At 49.1% G+C, this 16,314-nt stretch overlaps 2 long non-coding RNA genes across 5 annotated transcripts in view; one reads left to right on the top strand and one right to left on the bottom strand.

The window, feature by feature from the left end:
• LOC140609773 (uncharacterized) overlaps window positions 1-8,397 on the top strand; it is a 25,516-nt gene extending 17,119 nt beyond the window's left edge. The window contains exon 4 of the long non-coding RNA XR_012011504.1: window positions 7,630-8,397. This is a non-coding gene — a long non-coding RNA (uncharacterized lncRNA). The remainder of the gene's footprint in view (window positions 1-7,629) is intronic.
• Window positions 6,818-16,314, bottom strand: LOC140609772 (uncharacterized). Of its 4 annotated transcripts, none has more exons than XR_012011501.1 (4): window positions 16,077-16,314; window positions 8,921-14,382; window positions 7,994-8,118; window positions 6,818-7,132 (listed from the first exon to the last, which is right to left on the bottom strand). It is a non-coding gene; the product is annotated as an uncharacterized lncRNA (long non-coding RNA). The 4 variants fall into 4 exon arrangements; XR_012011502.1 differs by lacking the exon at window positions 6,818-7,132 and having other exon boundaries at window positions 7,179-8,118; window positions 8,921-10,603; window positions 10,882-14,382; window positions 16,077-16,311; XR_012011500.1 differs by lacking the exon at window positions 6,818-7,132 and having other exon boundaries at window positions 7,179-8,118; window positions 16,077-16,313.

The following is a 16,314-nucleotide window of genomic DNA, read 5'->3' as shown; positions in this document are numbered from 1 at the left end:
AGCATCCTTCCATTTCTGCCTTGCTCACAGTGGTTATCGGTACCTGGCCCCAATCTCAGGCAGCAAGGGAGATCTCAACTGGGGATGCATTGCCTTCCTGGCTATGAGGCACTAGGCAGGCTGTTTGAGCTGCCCTGGGCTCAGTTTCATCATCTACGCAATGGGGATGAGAACTTCTTTAAGAATGTTCATCAAGATGAAACAAAATGATACTCACATAGCACATGGCACGGTGGCTGGCTCAGACTAGATGCTGGACAGACATTGGTTAAAATAAAGCACTGAGAAGCAGTGGGCATTAGGATTAGCCAGGTAATTGGTCTGGACTGTGGTCAGCTCGGAGTGCCAAGCAAGAGAGTGGGTGGGCAACAGGGAGTAATTGAGGGTTCTTGAGCAGGGGAGTGACTGGCTGGCAGGGGAGTGTATGAAGCTTATTCTGGCACCGACTGTGTTGTTTATCAGTGTCTGGGTGAAGACCTTGGCTCCAGTCGAGACCTGAGGGAGCTGCCAACAGAAGGGCCCGGTTAAGCCCTGGAACAATGGCTTTCAGGGGCCTTTGTGAAGCCAGATTCCTGCTGCCTAAACCACCCAACTTCCTGCTCCCAACCTGCTGGGAGCTGCAGGAGGCGCCTTTATCTACCGGTAATGAGCCAGGGAAAGAAATGCTAATTCATCTGTAATCCCCAGGCCACTCCCAGATCCCCATCTCCACCCGGAAACTTTTGCCAAAGGTACCTGCACAGGCTAATAATATTGGTTCTGAGTTTATCTAGGCAAATGGGGTCCTGAAAGGGCTGTCTAGATGGTGAAATGTGACATTAACCCTTTGCACTTCAAGCTTGAGCAAGGTGTAGACGGTAAATCTGACATTCACTCCTTGCTGGAGGTTAGAGTTTCAGACCAGAAGAGAGAACTCCTGTCTACCAACAGGCACGTAGGCACCATCACGAACAGAGATTAGTTTCATCTAGAAGCTGAAGATCTTGGGCTCTCAATCTTATCTCACCCCTCCCTTTGCTGTTAAGCAAACTGCTACCTAGTGAAGATAACAAACATGCTCAAGGTCACCCGTCTAATTTGGTGTCAGGGCTGGGATAGAGTTGCCCTCACCTGATTCTCAAACTTGTTAAGGCACACTGTACAATAAAATTGATTGGCCAGAAAATCTTTGTCCAGTTGGAAAACGAGTGCAAAGTCAATGAAGTTTGTTTTCAAAGCCTGTTTTTGCGTCAGCAAGATGAAAGAAAAAAAAAAAAAGACTTTCATACCATCATACCGAGTCCATAATTCAGAAAGGTTATTTTTGTTAATCTGGCTAGTTTTAAAGTTGACAATTACTATTTGTTAAGAGAATAATTGAGCTTGGCTCTTAACATTTATGGAAAGGTGCTGGCAAAGGATCTAGTTTCCATACCTGGGCTGTAACATCTCCATGAGGTCACTAACAGGCTGGTGAATCAGCAGGTCAGGGGCAGCGCGCGTAGAGCCGCGCCCCCAGCCTTGTGAGGCTCAAAACACACAAATTCAAGAGATGAAATAGAGGAGGGCAAGCTCCACCCATCTCCCCACCAGGCACCTGTCTGTGCTATGCACAGGTCTTTCTGGGGCACTAAGGTGAGTAGGATTCAGCCATGATATCAAGAAACTCAGGGCTGTCTCCTTACTCAAAACCAGGCAGCTTCACATTCTGTGTCCCAGCAAGTCCACCCCTGGGCCTTCTAGTTCGTCTCTGAGGGATGTTTGCACGGGTACACAAGCATGTTCAGGGCAGTGAATTTGCAGTGACAAAAATTTAGGAGCGGCCTAAATGTCTGTCAAGTAACTTGAAAATGGAAGGCACATTCAAACAATTGAGCAAGGCAGTCACTGAAAGAAGGCAGTGTGGCCCTATGCACCGATGCAGAAGGAGCCAGAGATGTTGCTGTGTTAGAAGACCAAGGGACACAACACTTGCAAGCTGGTATTCTTGTTGGAGAAAATGGATATTCACTTATCTGAGTGTGTGTGGGCAGATTACATTTCTGGAAGGACAGGAATGAAACGAATAGGTGGTCTCTCGGGAGCAAAACTCTACCTGAGGAGAGAAAGAATCTAGCTTTTAATTGTACATTTTTCTCTTTTTCTTTTTCTTTCTTTCTTTCTTTCTTTCTTTCTTTCTTTCTTTCTTTCTTTCTTTCTTTCTTTCTTCTCTTTCTTCTTTCTTCTTTCTTTCTTTTTCTTCTTTTTCTTCTTTCTTTTCTTTCTTTCTGCCTTAATGTGCAGGCATTACCTTTCCATAAGTCTCCCAACCAGGGCCCCTGAGTGGCATAGTCAGTAGAGCAACCCATTCTTGGTTTTGGCTCAGGGTCATGGGATTGAGCCCGGAGGCGGGCTCTGCACTCACTGTGGAGTCTGTTAAAGTTTCTCTTGCCCTCTGCCCTTCCCTGTGCTTGAACTCTCTCTCTCTCTCTCTCTCTCTCTCTCATAGGTAAATAAATCTTTTCTAAGTATCTCTATCCAAGAGAATAAAAAATTCATGTCCATGCAAAAACTTGTACACGGATAGTCACAGCAGCCTTATTCATAAGAGCCAGAATGTGGAAACAACCCAAACGTCCATCAACTGATGAAGTGGTAAATAAAATGTGGTCTAGGCACACAATGGAATACTATTTAGTCATAAAAAGGAGTAAACTACTGTTACATGCTACAACATGGATGTACCCTGAAAACATGCCCAGTGAAAGAAGCCAGTCACAAAATGCCACAAACTGCATGAAATGTCCAGGATAGGCAGAGCCAAAGGAGCAAGGTGTAGACGGTACTCTCTCTGTGTCTCTCATGAATAAATAAACAAAATCTTAAAAAAAAAAAAGGGAGGGGGTGAATCTTATAGTATTTATTTATATATTTATTGTATGCCAATGAAGCAGTCATTTAAAAGAGTAGTTACTGTCTTTCTCCATTTCTTAAGGCTGCTGTAACAAAGTACCCAAAACAGAGTGGCTTTTAAGAACAGACACTTACGGGCAGCCCCAGTGGCGCAGCGGTTTAGCGCCGCCTGCGGCCCAGGATGTGATCCTGGAGACCCTGGATGAGTCCTATGTCAGGCTCTCTGCGTGGAGCCTGCTTCTACCTCTGCCTGTGTCTCTTTCTCTCTCTCTCTCTCTCTCTCTCTCTCTGTCTCTATGAATAAATAAAGTCTTTAAAAAAATTAAAAAAAAAAAAAAAAGAACAGAAACTTACTGTCTCATAGGTCAGGAAGCTAGAGGTCCCAGAGCTGAGTGTCAGAAGGGTCGGGTCCTGCTTCCTCTGACAGCTCCAGGGGAGGATTCTTCCTTGCCCCTTCCAGCTTTTGGTGTTTGCTGGCAGCTGTTGGCATCCCTGGCTTGCGGACGTGTCACTCTGGTCACACGGTAGAGTTCTCTCCGTGTCTCTGTGTTCAAATTTCTCTTTTTTACAAGGACATAGTCATACTGTATTGGGGCCCACCCAAATGACCTCATCTTAACCTGGGTCATTCTACAAAAACTATTTCCAAATAAGGTCACAGTCATAGGTACCAGGGGTGAGAATGGGCATATATCTTTTTGGGGGGATGCAGTCTAACCCACAATACTATGTCTATAAATGTTTTTAATGAAGAGACTGTATCTGCCTAGTAGAGGAGAAAGGCCTGCATGCAGAGGAGAGTGCCCATTACAGTGTGTATGATGTATTCAGGAAGAGGACTCGGGGCTGTGCAAATTCAGGATAAAGAAGACATGGCTCTGGAAATCAGGGGTGGCTTCCTAGAGGACGCATTTGAGTTGGGCCTCCTGTCAGGTGATTATAGAATCTGTCCTATGAACCAGGATCCCTAGTTTTTGAAAGTGAAAGGAGACACTGTTAATAATCACGTGGTATAAACCAGGGTTGTGGCAGGTCTGTTGGATGCTGTGCTCGCCTTGGTGTTAGGAGATGGTGAGAATTTGAACATGCAGAGATTGAGGAGGAGTGGCATTAAGAATGTACCGGATGGAGAGAAACAGTAACTGCTAAGGCTCAGAGGTAGGGAACCAGCAGACCGTGCAGGGAAGGGCCCAGTGTCCTGGAAGAGGGAGCCGGCTGCTGAGGGGGGCGGCACAGATGCCCCAAACTCAAACCAGGAAACCAGCTAGCAGAGCTGCTTTGCACATCAGCTGGAGAGCACAAAGCTCCCCACTGATGCATCTGCTGACATGGGCCGCACCCCGGGGAAAACAGGCTTGTCTTCACTCCATTGTTCAGCTCTGATTACAGCGTGGAAGCCAAGGGCAGGGGGTTGTCAGTTTGGTTGTTAAAACCTTAGACAAATATATATTTTTTTAATTTTTCTGGAAACTTTCCTACTCTGGTGTCCAACATGCCCTGTTTGCATTTTGTTTTGTTATTGTTATTTTTGGAAAGGGATGTGTTGAAGGTATCGACGGCTGCATCAAGTAAAAGCTGGTTTTTAGTTTTTTAATCCCTTGGAAGAATATCAATCATTTGTTGTTCTCGTTAAAAAAAAAAAAAAAATACTTTTTTTTTTCAAAGAACATTTTACATTTATGGGAGAGGTAGGAAAAGCATTTTATAGCAAAATGCTGAGGCTGTGTTCCTAAAGGAGGGATCTGGTATTTGAGCTTCCATAATCCCCAGTGGGCTGTATGTTTTTCTCCAGGTGCTCCGGGCTCCCAGCGAGCAGACCCCCTCCTTGGCGGCCCTACCCCCTCGGCTTCCCACACCTTCCCACACTCCCCAGCTTGTTGGGGGTGCCCTGGGGCACAGAGTCCACATGCTGGTCACCCCAAATGTGCACCTCCTGTCCAGATCCCCCACCCTCAGGCTCCAGACCCATGTGTCCAACGGCCTTCTGGACAATCCCCTCTCTCTTTTTCTAGGCAAGTGATATTCACTTTCTACTTGAGGTAGTAATATGAAATGTCCTTTTGAAAGAAACTCATTCAAGTTTTTTTTCTTTTAAATGAGAGTTCTTTATAGAAAATCATTAGGTCGAAAACCGTGCAGGTGGCATGCAGATAAAGTTGTGGGAATTCTTGGTGAAACCAGTGTTGTTTCCCATGTAAACCAGGCTGCATCCTGCCCCCCATCTCCTGCCTGAATCATCCCTTTCACCTCTAGATCAATGCCTCCTCATTCTGTGACATCTTTCTCACCCCAGACCTGTCTCCCTGCCCCAAGTCTAAGCAGCCTGTCCTCACGCCCCAGCCCAAGTCCCACTTCCTCGTGGAGGAATGGTAGAGGAATAATGACATCTCTTTTCCTCTGTCATTTCTTGGTATCAGGGACTCCTAATAGACCAGGGGTTCCTGGGTCAAGGCCTGGTTGGGCTTCCCTGTGCCACCTCCCAGCACAAGTAACAGAGGGAGAGCTGGCCCAGATGCTTGAACTGACCTGGACTGGGCCACTTGAACCACCTGGACTGGTGGTTTCTGCTTTTGGGCCTGGGCCCCAGAGTTTACTACTTGTGGAGGTGACAAATCTTGACGGGGGAGCAATTGGAGGGGATGATGGGTGTAGTCTCTTCCCATGTTTTTGTACCCTCTACCTGTTTGGATGGTATTTGCATCCTGGCCCATCCTGCTCCTGCATCTCTTCCTAGGCAGGCTCCTTCTGGATGCTGCTGTGGCTGGGAATGGGTGGGTAAGCCCACCCTTGATCATGGGCACAGGAGTATGCAAGCCCAAACACCTTGCCTCCAGGAGTGGCAGGCTTGCAGTGTGACTTAGCCTCCAGAGTAACTGGGGAACCAGGATGGAGCTGCCATCTGTGGGGTCCTCACTCAGCATCCTCTCCCCTTCCAGATCCTGCTTCCTCTGTGCCCTCATCAGATTCTCCCAGGAGTTGTTCCTATCACATCCCTGGAGCATGAGTCTCTGACACAGAGAACCCAGCCTGAGATGGGTGTTTGGAACTCTGGGGCCCCAAATGAAAGCATCTATCTTGTGGTAGGATTCAGTGGTCTGGAGACTGGGAAAGAGATCTGGGGGTCTTAGGGTCATAGGAACCAGCAGAGGAGGTAAGGTCACTCAAGGAAAATGTAAGGCTGAGAACAGAGCCTACCTGACCTCCAGCATTCAAAGCTTACCAGTCAGGAGTCAGCCACATAGAGGCCCCAGGGATCGAAGAGAGCCAGGCAGGTGTGGCCAAGCACCAAAGGACACAGGGGTCAGAGAGGACCCAAATTGAGTCCTGGGCTGACGAGAGAGGCCAGGTCTTTGACAGGCAGGGGTCTACAGGAGGGATGGAGGGCAGTGGACAGAGGCCAAAAAGCCCTGGGGGGTTGGCAATCAGGGGTGGGAGGTCGGTGGCCCCTTGCCCATGAATCCACACTGAGTCTCATGCCAGGAGCTGGGGTAGCTGAGTGTGGCACAAGTTGAAGCCTAGAAACAGTTACTATAGTTAGCAGGAGAAAGGGTTGGCCATACAGATGGCACTGGGGACAGCTCTGCCCACTGGTGTCCCCATGGCCTGAGTCTTGGCCTGAGTCTAGGGTGTCCCCAGACTGATGGGGACTGGTGTCCCCCCTAGACTGAGTCAAGGCTGGGGCTGGCTCTGAATTAGAGGCAATTCCAGAAACTCCAGTAGGGTTGGAATTAGTGTGAGGGGAGTGAGGTGCCTCGGGTGCAAAGCTGAAGGAGGTGCTCACTCTTCCAGGGTCAGGTCTTGTGCCCTTCACCCTGGTCTCAGCATCATTCTATAGCTTAGCATTCAACACCCATGCTCTGGCCCCAACCCACCTCCACTGTATGTCCCCCACCCCAGCACTATCCACAAACAGGGTCCCTCCACCTCCTGCAAAAGTGTTAGCTCATCTATGCCTTTTACTTGGATCACTTTTCCCTTCTCTGCATGGCAAACACCTGATTATTCTGCAGGACTTTGGGCAAATGTCCAATAGATGCCCTGCAGCCAGATCACCTGGAGCCACCAGTAGTTAAATAGTGTGGCCTTGCTGCTCATGGGGATTCTGAGTTCTCTGTAGAGAGTGCTGAAAAGAACTCATTATAGGATTTGGGCTTCAGCTGGGTGATTTAGGGAAGGAACACAGGTAGGAGGGGCTCACCAGATTGGATGCTGCCAGAAAGCAGAAGCAATTGTGCGACCGAGGATCCTCAATCAGTGTCATCTACAGAGTGGGAGACCAAAACGATGATAATGCTGATAGGTGATAATTGGTAGAGACATATTTATTTTAGCTTAATAAGAGGCTCAATGAGAGAGGGAGCTTGGGGTTTTGTGGGTAGCATGGGGACCTCGTTTTGTCCATGCTGAGAAACAATTGTGAAGTGGCCTTGCTGTGTCTCACCCTCTCACTGTCCCAGAGGGACCTCGGGTGAGGTTGGTGTTTTGTGAGCCTGTTTATGTCCCATGGGGGGACATAAACAGCTAGAAGTCAGGCCAGCTTCCAGGGGCTGCTTCTCTTTTTATTTCTCCAGCTCTGAAAAGTCTCTTCACAGCTTCCACAGTGAACACCCGCTGCCTGAATGCATCTTTTCCTCCTGGGTGCTCTAAGAACTTTTTTTTTTTAATCAGCATATAGCATACAAACAGTGGCTGTTTGCACACTAATTTAAAAGAATGTTCCTAATGGTACAGCTCATCGATTTTTGTTTTCATTTGCAGACACCTGTGGAGCACCACCCAAGGTGGAGATAAAGAACACTTCCACACCCCAGAAGGATCCCTTGTGCCCCCTCCCAGGTGACACCCCACCCCAAGGCATCCACTATCACCCTGTCACTGCAGAGGCCTCTTTGGAACATCCTATAAATGGAATCGTGCTGCACATTCCTTTGTGTCTGGCTTCTCTCGTTTACCGTAAAATCTACAGACTTTACCCATGCTGTCATAGGAGGCAGCAGCTTCTTGTGTTTGTTGCTATGCAGTGTTCCATATTCCAAAGCACCACAGCAGTTCAGTGGGGGAAAGGAATGACTTTCAACACATCATGCTGGAATGACTGGACATCATATGGAAAATCGCAAACCTTGACTTGATGTTCCATGCATAGACATGATCCAAGGTGGATGATAGACTGCAGTGTAGAGCATTCAAGGCAGTCTTTATGGCCTTCGGGAGGCAAGGATTTCAACAGAAGACAAGGCGCCCTACCTGGGAAAGAAGAAATACAGATGTTGTACTTGATTGAAATTAACAACATCAAAAGATACCTTTAAGAAAGTCAAAGGGCAAGTCCCAGCGAGGAGGAAATATATTTTTTTAAGATTTTATTTATTCATGAGACAGGGATCCCTGGGTGGCGCAGTGGTTTAGCGCCTGCCTTTGGCCCAGGGCGCGATCCTGGAGACCCGGGATCGAATCCCACATTGCGCTCCCGGTGCATGGAGCCTGCTTCTCCCTCTGCCTGTGTCTCTGCCTCTCTCTTCTCTCTCTCTCGCTCTCTCTCTCTCTCTGTGACTATCATAAATAAATAAAAATTTTAAAAAAACTAAATATTTACTCATGAGACACACACACACACACAGAGAAAGAGAGAGAGAGAGAGGCAGAGACACTGGCAGAGGGAGAAGGAGGCTTCATGCAGGGAGTTCAAAGCGGGACTCGATCCTGGATCCCAGGATCAAGATCTGAGCCAAAGGCAGGCGCTCAACGGCTGATCCACCCAGGTGTCCCTAGGAGGAAATATTTTGTTTACTCTTTCGATCTTGGCTTATCATTTCCTTGATGGTTTACTACATATTTCAGCATGCGTCCCTTTTTTCCCTTCACTTTTATCCTCCAGGTTAAGATAAAATTGGCACGTGACACACAATTACACATTGTGTAAGTTTAAGGTGCTCAGGGATGAGAATATTTAAGCATGCAATACAGTATCATTAGCTATAACAGCATTAACAGCATGCTGTACATTAGATCCCCAGAACTTATTCATCTTAGGACTGGAAGTTTGTACCTTTGACCAAGAGCTCCCCATTTTCCACACTCCTGATGCCTGGCGACCACGACTCTACTCCGTTTCTCTGAGTTTGACTTTTTCAGATTCCGCCTACAGGTGAGACCATATAGTATTTGTTTTTCTCTGAGTTACCTCGCTTAGCATCATGCTCTCAAGTTTCATCCAAGCCACAGCAAATGGCAGGCTTGCCTTCTTCCTCATGGCTGAATACTATTCCGTTGTACGTGAACACCACATCTTCTTTATCCATTCATTTATCGATGCTGGACACCTAGGCTGTTTCCCTATCTTGGCTATTATGAGTAGTCAGCATGAGTTTTCTTCTTCTCTCTTTCCCATGTGTATTTCATTCAAAAGTCATGTGGATTTTAGTTCCAATTCCATCCAGTCCATGACATGAAATTGATAAAAAAAAAATCTCCTAAGATTTGGAGGAGCCAAATTATTTAATTTTCACAGAGCCGTTTGTGCTTCAGTTCCTGACCAGCACTTTGGCAGCTGGGATGGACCCTCTCGAGGCTGTGGTGTTTATCCCCCTCATTGTCTACAGGATCATGAGGCCAGTATTATCATTATCTCCTCCTTCCAGCTGAGGCAACCAAGGCTTCAGGAGGCTAAGGGTGCACCAAGGTCATCCGCAGCACCCCTAGCCAGTGTTGTGGTCAGTGCGTGCCTGGTATACAGTAGGTGTTGACTAAATGCTTCAAAACCTGCAGGATTTCCTCAGCTTTGGGGCTCCGCAGACCCTTGTGTGTGTGCGTGTGTGTGTTGCCAGGTACTAATTGCATGTCCGTGTAGCAGTCCCAGGCAGGAGACATGATTTTACCATTGGATATGGATGTCAGCTAAATGCTGCAGGATGCCCACATCCTACCTCTTCATGCCAAGAAATAACCAAACGTTAAGACCATCCCTGCTTTTACAGTCCTAACCCAGCCCTAAAGCCTGGGACACCAAAGACAGATGACAAAACACAAACAGGGCAGTATCCCCGCCCCAGGACTCCAGCTACTTTCCATTCGTCAACAGTGCCTGAAGTTACACCCCAGCTCCAAGGTCAACGTGTGGCCGCTGGGAGGTGAGGCACTCCACCTCCCCAGGTCTCTAAGCCGCAAAACAATGGAGATGCACTCAGAGGCTTGCTCCCAACTCAAAGGGGCTGACCAATTAATTCACAGCTCCTGCCTCCCACCTCCAGCCAGCCGGTGCCTGGCTGGGCACTGCATGTCCTGTTTTTTCCAGGACAGCTGCTACCCTAAATCCTCAAAAATAGGAAAAAGGCCAAAAGAGAGGGAAAGAAAACATCTCTCCTTATTATCAATCGGCTTACGTATGGAGATGTGTGAGGAACACAGAGATAGTCCCCAGACTTGGGGTCAAGTTCTGCCTCTGTCATTCACAAGCTGGGCCTCAGTTTTCTGGGCTATAAAATGGGCGTGATATCATTGCTCACTTCAGAGTGTCATAGGGAGGACTTAAGAATGTGCAAGGGTTTTGAGCTTAGGATCTGGAATCTAAGGATCAGGATTCAAGGGCTGGCCTTGGGCGGATCCCACAACCTCTCTGAATGTCTGGTAGGAGTCTTGCCAAAGCTGATGGCCAAGGCCCTCCTGACTCCGTCTTCCTGGCTCAGGAGCCACAGTGTGCTCATATGAAATGACGGGATGCTGGTAAGAATTGCTGCGAGGACAGAACACAATAATGTTTGTGCAATGGAAACCATAAAGTATGGCATCTTTATATATTTCGTATATATTTGCTGAGAAGCTGTTATATTCTGGACACTGAGGGGGGTTACAGAGATAACTCTAGCACCTCAGGGATTCCAGGGCCAAGGGGAAGAGACAGGGTAAGCACACACCATCCACTCCCCACCCCTGCCCTATGCTTTGGGTACCACTGCATCCCCAGCCAATGGGTGAGGAAGCTGAGGGCCAGGCAGACATCATACAACGTACCTGTCTAGCTGTTTCTCGTGTGCTTTGTGCTGCTCCAATCAAAACAGGCTCCAGCTGGTTTTGATGGAGGAGATTTGGGCTAAGGAGACAGGAATGGGAGTGGCTTATTATGGTGGGGGTGGACAGGAAACACCAGATCGGCTTAGTGAGCAGCAAATAGGTCTTGGTGGCGGAGACTCAACTGTCCCAGGCTACAGGGACAAGCAGGGGAGATGGTGCAGAAGACACATCTGGGGAGCCAGATGTCTTAGCCTGAAGCCATAGGAATGACATCTGCATACCTGGCCAAACCCAGAGCTCAGGCCTGGGGATGCAAAGGGGAATCAGACATTTGCTAGGCCCTGGGAGCTCATGACCTTGCCAGTGAGTCAGATCCACAGGGTGGAAGCTCAGGCAAGTGAGGGAGCCCACAGGGCCTCCAACCCAGCCTGGGGCACCAGAGAAGCCTTCAGGAAATGTGAGGCCTGCCTGGACCTGAAAAGATGCACAGCTAGGCGAAAAGGGGTGGGGAGGACTTGGAGGGAGAGGGAATGATGTGTGCTAAGAATCTCAGGCTGGAGGGAGGCAGGAGGCATCTGAGGAGGCATAAAGGGCTAAATGGGATCCAGAGCTTGGGGGGAGGGATCAGCCTTGGACAAGAGGAAAAAGGATGGAGAGGTCAGTTTGCAGATGGTGGGAGGGGGGGTGTTGAGGATTGGAAGAGGGAGTGGAGTGACAGGAGACACCTCTATCCTTGTTCCCCACTCCCCACACCCCATGCTAACTCTGCTCCAGCCACACCTGCCTCCTGGCTGTTCCTCCAGCATTTCTGCACACTCACTCCAACCTTGAGCTCAGGATCTTAGGAACAAAGGGACCTCCAGGCCTTTGCACACGCTGTTACACCCTTGGCCTAGAATGTCTGCCGGGCTCACTCCTTGTTATTGTTCCAGTGTCTGTTCACACATCCCTTCCCTGATGGGCATTCCTTGGCTATCCCATCACTGCTGTCTCTTTACCCTGCTTTATTTCTTTCTGAACACTTATTACTTACTGACATATAATCATGAGCTTAAATGCATATCGTCTGTCTCATCCATTTAGCATGTAACTTGCAGAGAATGTCAGTGTTGCTCATGGCTATATCCCTGACACCTAGACCTGGTATGTAGTGGGTGCTCAACAAAAGTGTGTTGAGTGAATGAAAGACCAACTAGAACAGGCAGGAGGTAAGAGGGACAGTCTTTGGTGACCATTTTACAATTTTTCTCCCAAAGACACATTTGGAAAGACCTCTGCTCTCTGGCATACAAAATGAGCATGCATATGGCTTCCTCCAAGCCTTGCCCACCCCCCACCTCCCACCTCTGTAGAGATACCTAGGTCGCTATACTCTGCCTCTGGTTGGATGGAGGGCTCTGATTTTGCTGGGGAAGCTGGCATGGGGTAGGGGGTAAGGGTTGGAGTTGGGACATCAGATTAGATTTCAAGGAGCTGCTCTCTGGAACTTTGACTGGGGCAACTGGGATGAGTCTCCCCTGTTCCATGTATCTCTCATCTTCCAGCAGGCTAGCCATGGTTTATTCCCATGGGGCAGCAAGGTTCCAAAAGAGTTAGCAGAAGCATGTAAAGCTTCTTGAGACCTAGGCCTGGAACTGGCACACCATCACTTCCACATTCTAATGGCCAAAGCCAGGAATAGGGCCAAGCTCAGATTTAATGTAGGGAGAAACAGACTCTGACTCTTAGTGGGACGAGCTACAAAGTCACAAGGGACAGTGCACCCAAAGAGGTGTGAAGTGTTGTGGCTGGTTTTGCAACCAATCATATATATTAAGCCACAGGTGCAAGACATGAAATAATATGAATTATTGGTCACTTCTAGGAAGTAGGGGTGAGCGATATGGATCTCCTCTTATATTTTCTGATATGCCCTTTCATGGTGTTTTATGTTTGTTTCAAAAATGAAACATTTTGATTTTAAAGAAATGAAGAATGTATCCTTGAGGTGTGTTTTCAGATTTACGAAATGATACTCTGTGCTCGAGGAGGGGGAGTATCTGGCAATCCTTTGCTTGCAGGAGAGATTGGAAACGCCCTATGTGAATGAACACCAGTGGGTCCTGCTTAGGCAGCAATTAAGGCCTCCACTTGATGGAATTTTGTTCACGGGTAAAACGAAGAATCCCATAGCCTGAAATGTTCTGATACACTGCAGGACACGTAATGTGAAAACAGCAAGGTGTGCAGGCACTGTACGCGCCCTCTGGTGTGACAGGTGTACAGACTGTCTCTGGAAGGGGGCACAGGACAGCAGCAGGGGCTGTTTGGGGGTCGGGGTGGATGGGGAACAGCTTTCTCTTTATATCCTTTCGTACCCTTACAATTCTGTATCACATGAGTATGGCTCCTCTTCAAAAATAGATAGAAGTTCAAAATGATTTGTTTTTGAAAGTAAATCAAAGTTTTAGAAAGAAAGAGGAATTCTTTGTGAAATGCCTGGGGGAGGGAGACAAAGGATGACATAGAATTTGTTCCAACCACTGACTCATTCTTTGACCCATGGATAAGTCACTGGCTGTCTCTGAGCTTCAGTTTCTACTAGCTACAAAATGGGCCAAGTCTCCTTGGCTCCCTCCCAGGTTACTGTGAACAGGGCCACTGTGTTAGGCTACTCCAGGGGGTGCTGCTCACATCACAGTCCATGTGACTGGCGGCTCTTACAATTGTGCAGTGCACGGCATGAGCAACCATAGGAGGCAGCCCTGATTGGAGTCCTAAATGGGATAATGGTGAGGAGACAGCTTTGAACATCATGAGGGTTCATGTGCATATGTGTGTGTAGAATGTGAAAGTGCATTCCTCTGACTAGGTGTGTATTTTCTGCTGACATGTGTCCTGTGGACATGAGCTGGGCTCACCCTCCCTTCCTTCCCCAGCTCAGGCTCCTGAGTCTTCTAAAAACCATGCCAAAGAAAAGAAGGGGCCACATATTAGGCTGCTGAGGCCTCACACTTCACATTTAGGGGCTCAGTCGTGAGGCAAACTTGTATCTTCAGGCTCTTTCCATGCTGGCTCAGCATCTCCGTCCCCCAGATGCAAGAGAGGAATTCTCACAGACCAAGATGCTGTCTGCTTTTCAAAGTGCAGAGATATAAGCTCAGTCAAATCCCAGCTCTGGCACTTACTGCCCTTGGGACCTGTGAGCCTCAGTGTTCTCATCCGTGAATTGGAGATACCGATCGTGAGGGCGGCTGTAAGGATGAAATTGTACAGTGAGGTCAGGCACACACGAGGTGATGCAGTCAACGCTGGCTTCTGGAACTGGCTCCTGGGACCACTCATGTGCTCAGCCCTCATCATCTCACAGTGGTTATGTTTACACAGACATAAGATGCACAGAAGGAAACACAGCCTGTGTCCTCAGCATTGGTGATCCCAGGAATGGGAGGGCATCATAAAGAAGAGAACTCCATGCAGGATTGTAAAGTTGGCAGAAACCCAAGTGAAGTCATTTGCATTCTGTAAATACAGAAATAGTTAGAAAAAGAAAAAGAAAAGAAAAGGCTGGGCACAGAGGATTTTTAGGGCAGTGAAACTACTCTGTATGCTACTACAATGGTACATACACGTCTTGTACATTTATCCAAATCCACAGAATGTACACCACCTAGAGTGAACCTTCAAATAAACTAGGGACTCTGGGTGATAATGATGTGTCGGTGTAGGTCCAGGCTCTACAACAAAGGTACCAATCTGTTGAAGGAGGCTGCGCATGGGTGGGGCCAGGGAGGATGGGAAATCTCTATGTTCCTCTCAATTTAACTGAACCTAAAATTGCTCTAAAAAAAAAATCATTTACTTAAAACAACAACAACAACAACAATTGTTATAGTCCACAGAGGGCACATGTGTCTATCACACAGAAAATCCCCCAGGCCTGAGAGAGATCTTCATTGTGTGGACCAGACGGTGCAGGGAGAGCCCTGCAGCAGGGGCCAGAGGCCTGAATCTGAGTTCCAGGTCTTTCTGTGCCTGGCCAGCTGGGTGCCCGGCAGTTGGCCACTACTACCAATAATGTTCAGGGCCTTTCTTGCATGCCCTAGCCTCCCTCACTCACCACACTTCCTCTTCCACATTCAAGAGTTTTTGACACACTCCTCTCACCTAGGAAGAAGATCTCACTGTCTTACAGCCTCGGCAAGGAAAGAAGCCTCACAGGTCAAGGCCATGGTGAGAGGAGGAAGATCTCCATGTACAGAGGAGTCAGCCCTAGGGCCAGTCCCCGACCTGGGGGTTGGTCTTTAATTTATGTCCCAGCAGCCAGAAGCTGGGCAATACTGCTAGGCCTCACAGCCAGCTTCAGGAATGGGGAGGCCAGAAACCCCACATCTAGTTCCTTCCAGGGAAGACAATGGCCTCAGCCTCTTGGTTGCCGTGTGACCTTGTGTGGTCCCTACCCTATCTGCCTCATCAGATTCTCATGATCCAGGTTTCTGACTGGTTTCAGGGGCTCTCTAGGCTGGGCCTGGGGCCAGGGGTCTGCATGGCACAGGAGGCGACGTTTCCCAGAGTGGGCTGGGGCCTAGTGGGCACAGTGCCCACCCCTCAGAGGTGCTCCGGACTCCAGAGTTTGTGCGGGGCAGGGCAGGCAGATGGAGGGGAGAGGGCAAGACCGCCAGGCACCTGGTGGGAAAGGAAGACAGGTGTCTTCTGGCAGGGGGGGGGCAGCCTGAAATCTACAAGAGAAGGCCATCTACAAGAAGTGGCTTTTCTGGGCTCCTTCACCTGAGTTCAGAGATAGGAAACAGGCTCAAAACAGCACGCGGTACCTGGCCGAGTCTGAGCCCTGCTTTCGGTCTGGTTCTTCCTCGGCACAGCTGAATGCCCCTGGGGCAAGCAGCCGCTTTTCTGCTGGAGCCTCAGAAGCATCACCCTGTGGTCACAGACCCTAAGTGCCCTACGCAGTTTAGAGGCAAGGACCAGGCGAGGGGATGTCAAATTCCAGGTGAGAGGCCCCTTCAGGAATGGTCAGCAGTGACCAGCGCTGAGTTTGTTCCCACAGTCGTGGTTCCAATGCCAGCTCTGCCACTTGACCAGCTGCGTCTCCGTGGCCAAGTAACTTCGCTTCCCTGAGACCCGGTCTTCCTTTGCAAACGGGGGGGGGGGGGGGGAGGGGGGGTAGGTTACAGGGATGTAGTGCGACCCTGTGTCACCTGCTTGCCCAGGGCAGGCCCTCCGACGGCCGTCGCCCCTGCCGCTAAGCCGCTGCTCTGAGTTACCAGGGCGGGGACAGCAGCCTACGGCGCCCGTCTTCCCCTCCGCTTCCTCGCCGTGAACTGGGGCCCCAACGCCGGGCTGGCCGGTGGCTTGCGGCGGGGTCACGAGCGCGCAGCGCGGGAGCAGCGCGGGGCCCGGAGCCGCCCGGCCGAGGCTGGCCTGTGGTCACGGCGG

Source organism: Canis lupus, chromosome 19, assembly GCF_048164855.1.
Source record: "Canis lupus baileyi chromosome 19, mCanLup2.hap1, whole genome shotgun sequence".
Taxonomy (NCBI): domain Eukaryota; kingdom Metazoa; phylum Chordata; class Mammalia; order Carnivora; family Canidae; genus Canis; species Canis lupus.
Note: the sequence above shows the minus strand (reverse complement) of the source record. Positions and strands in the feature narration are given on the sequence as shown.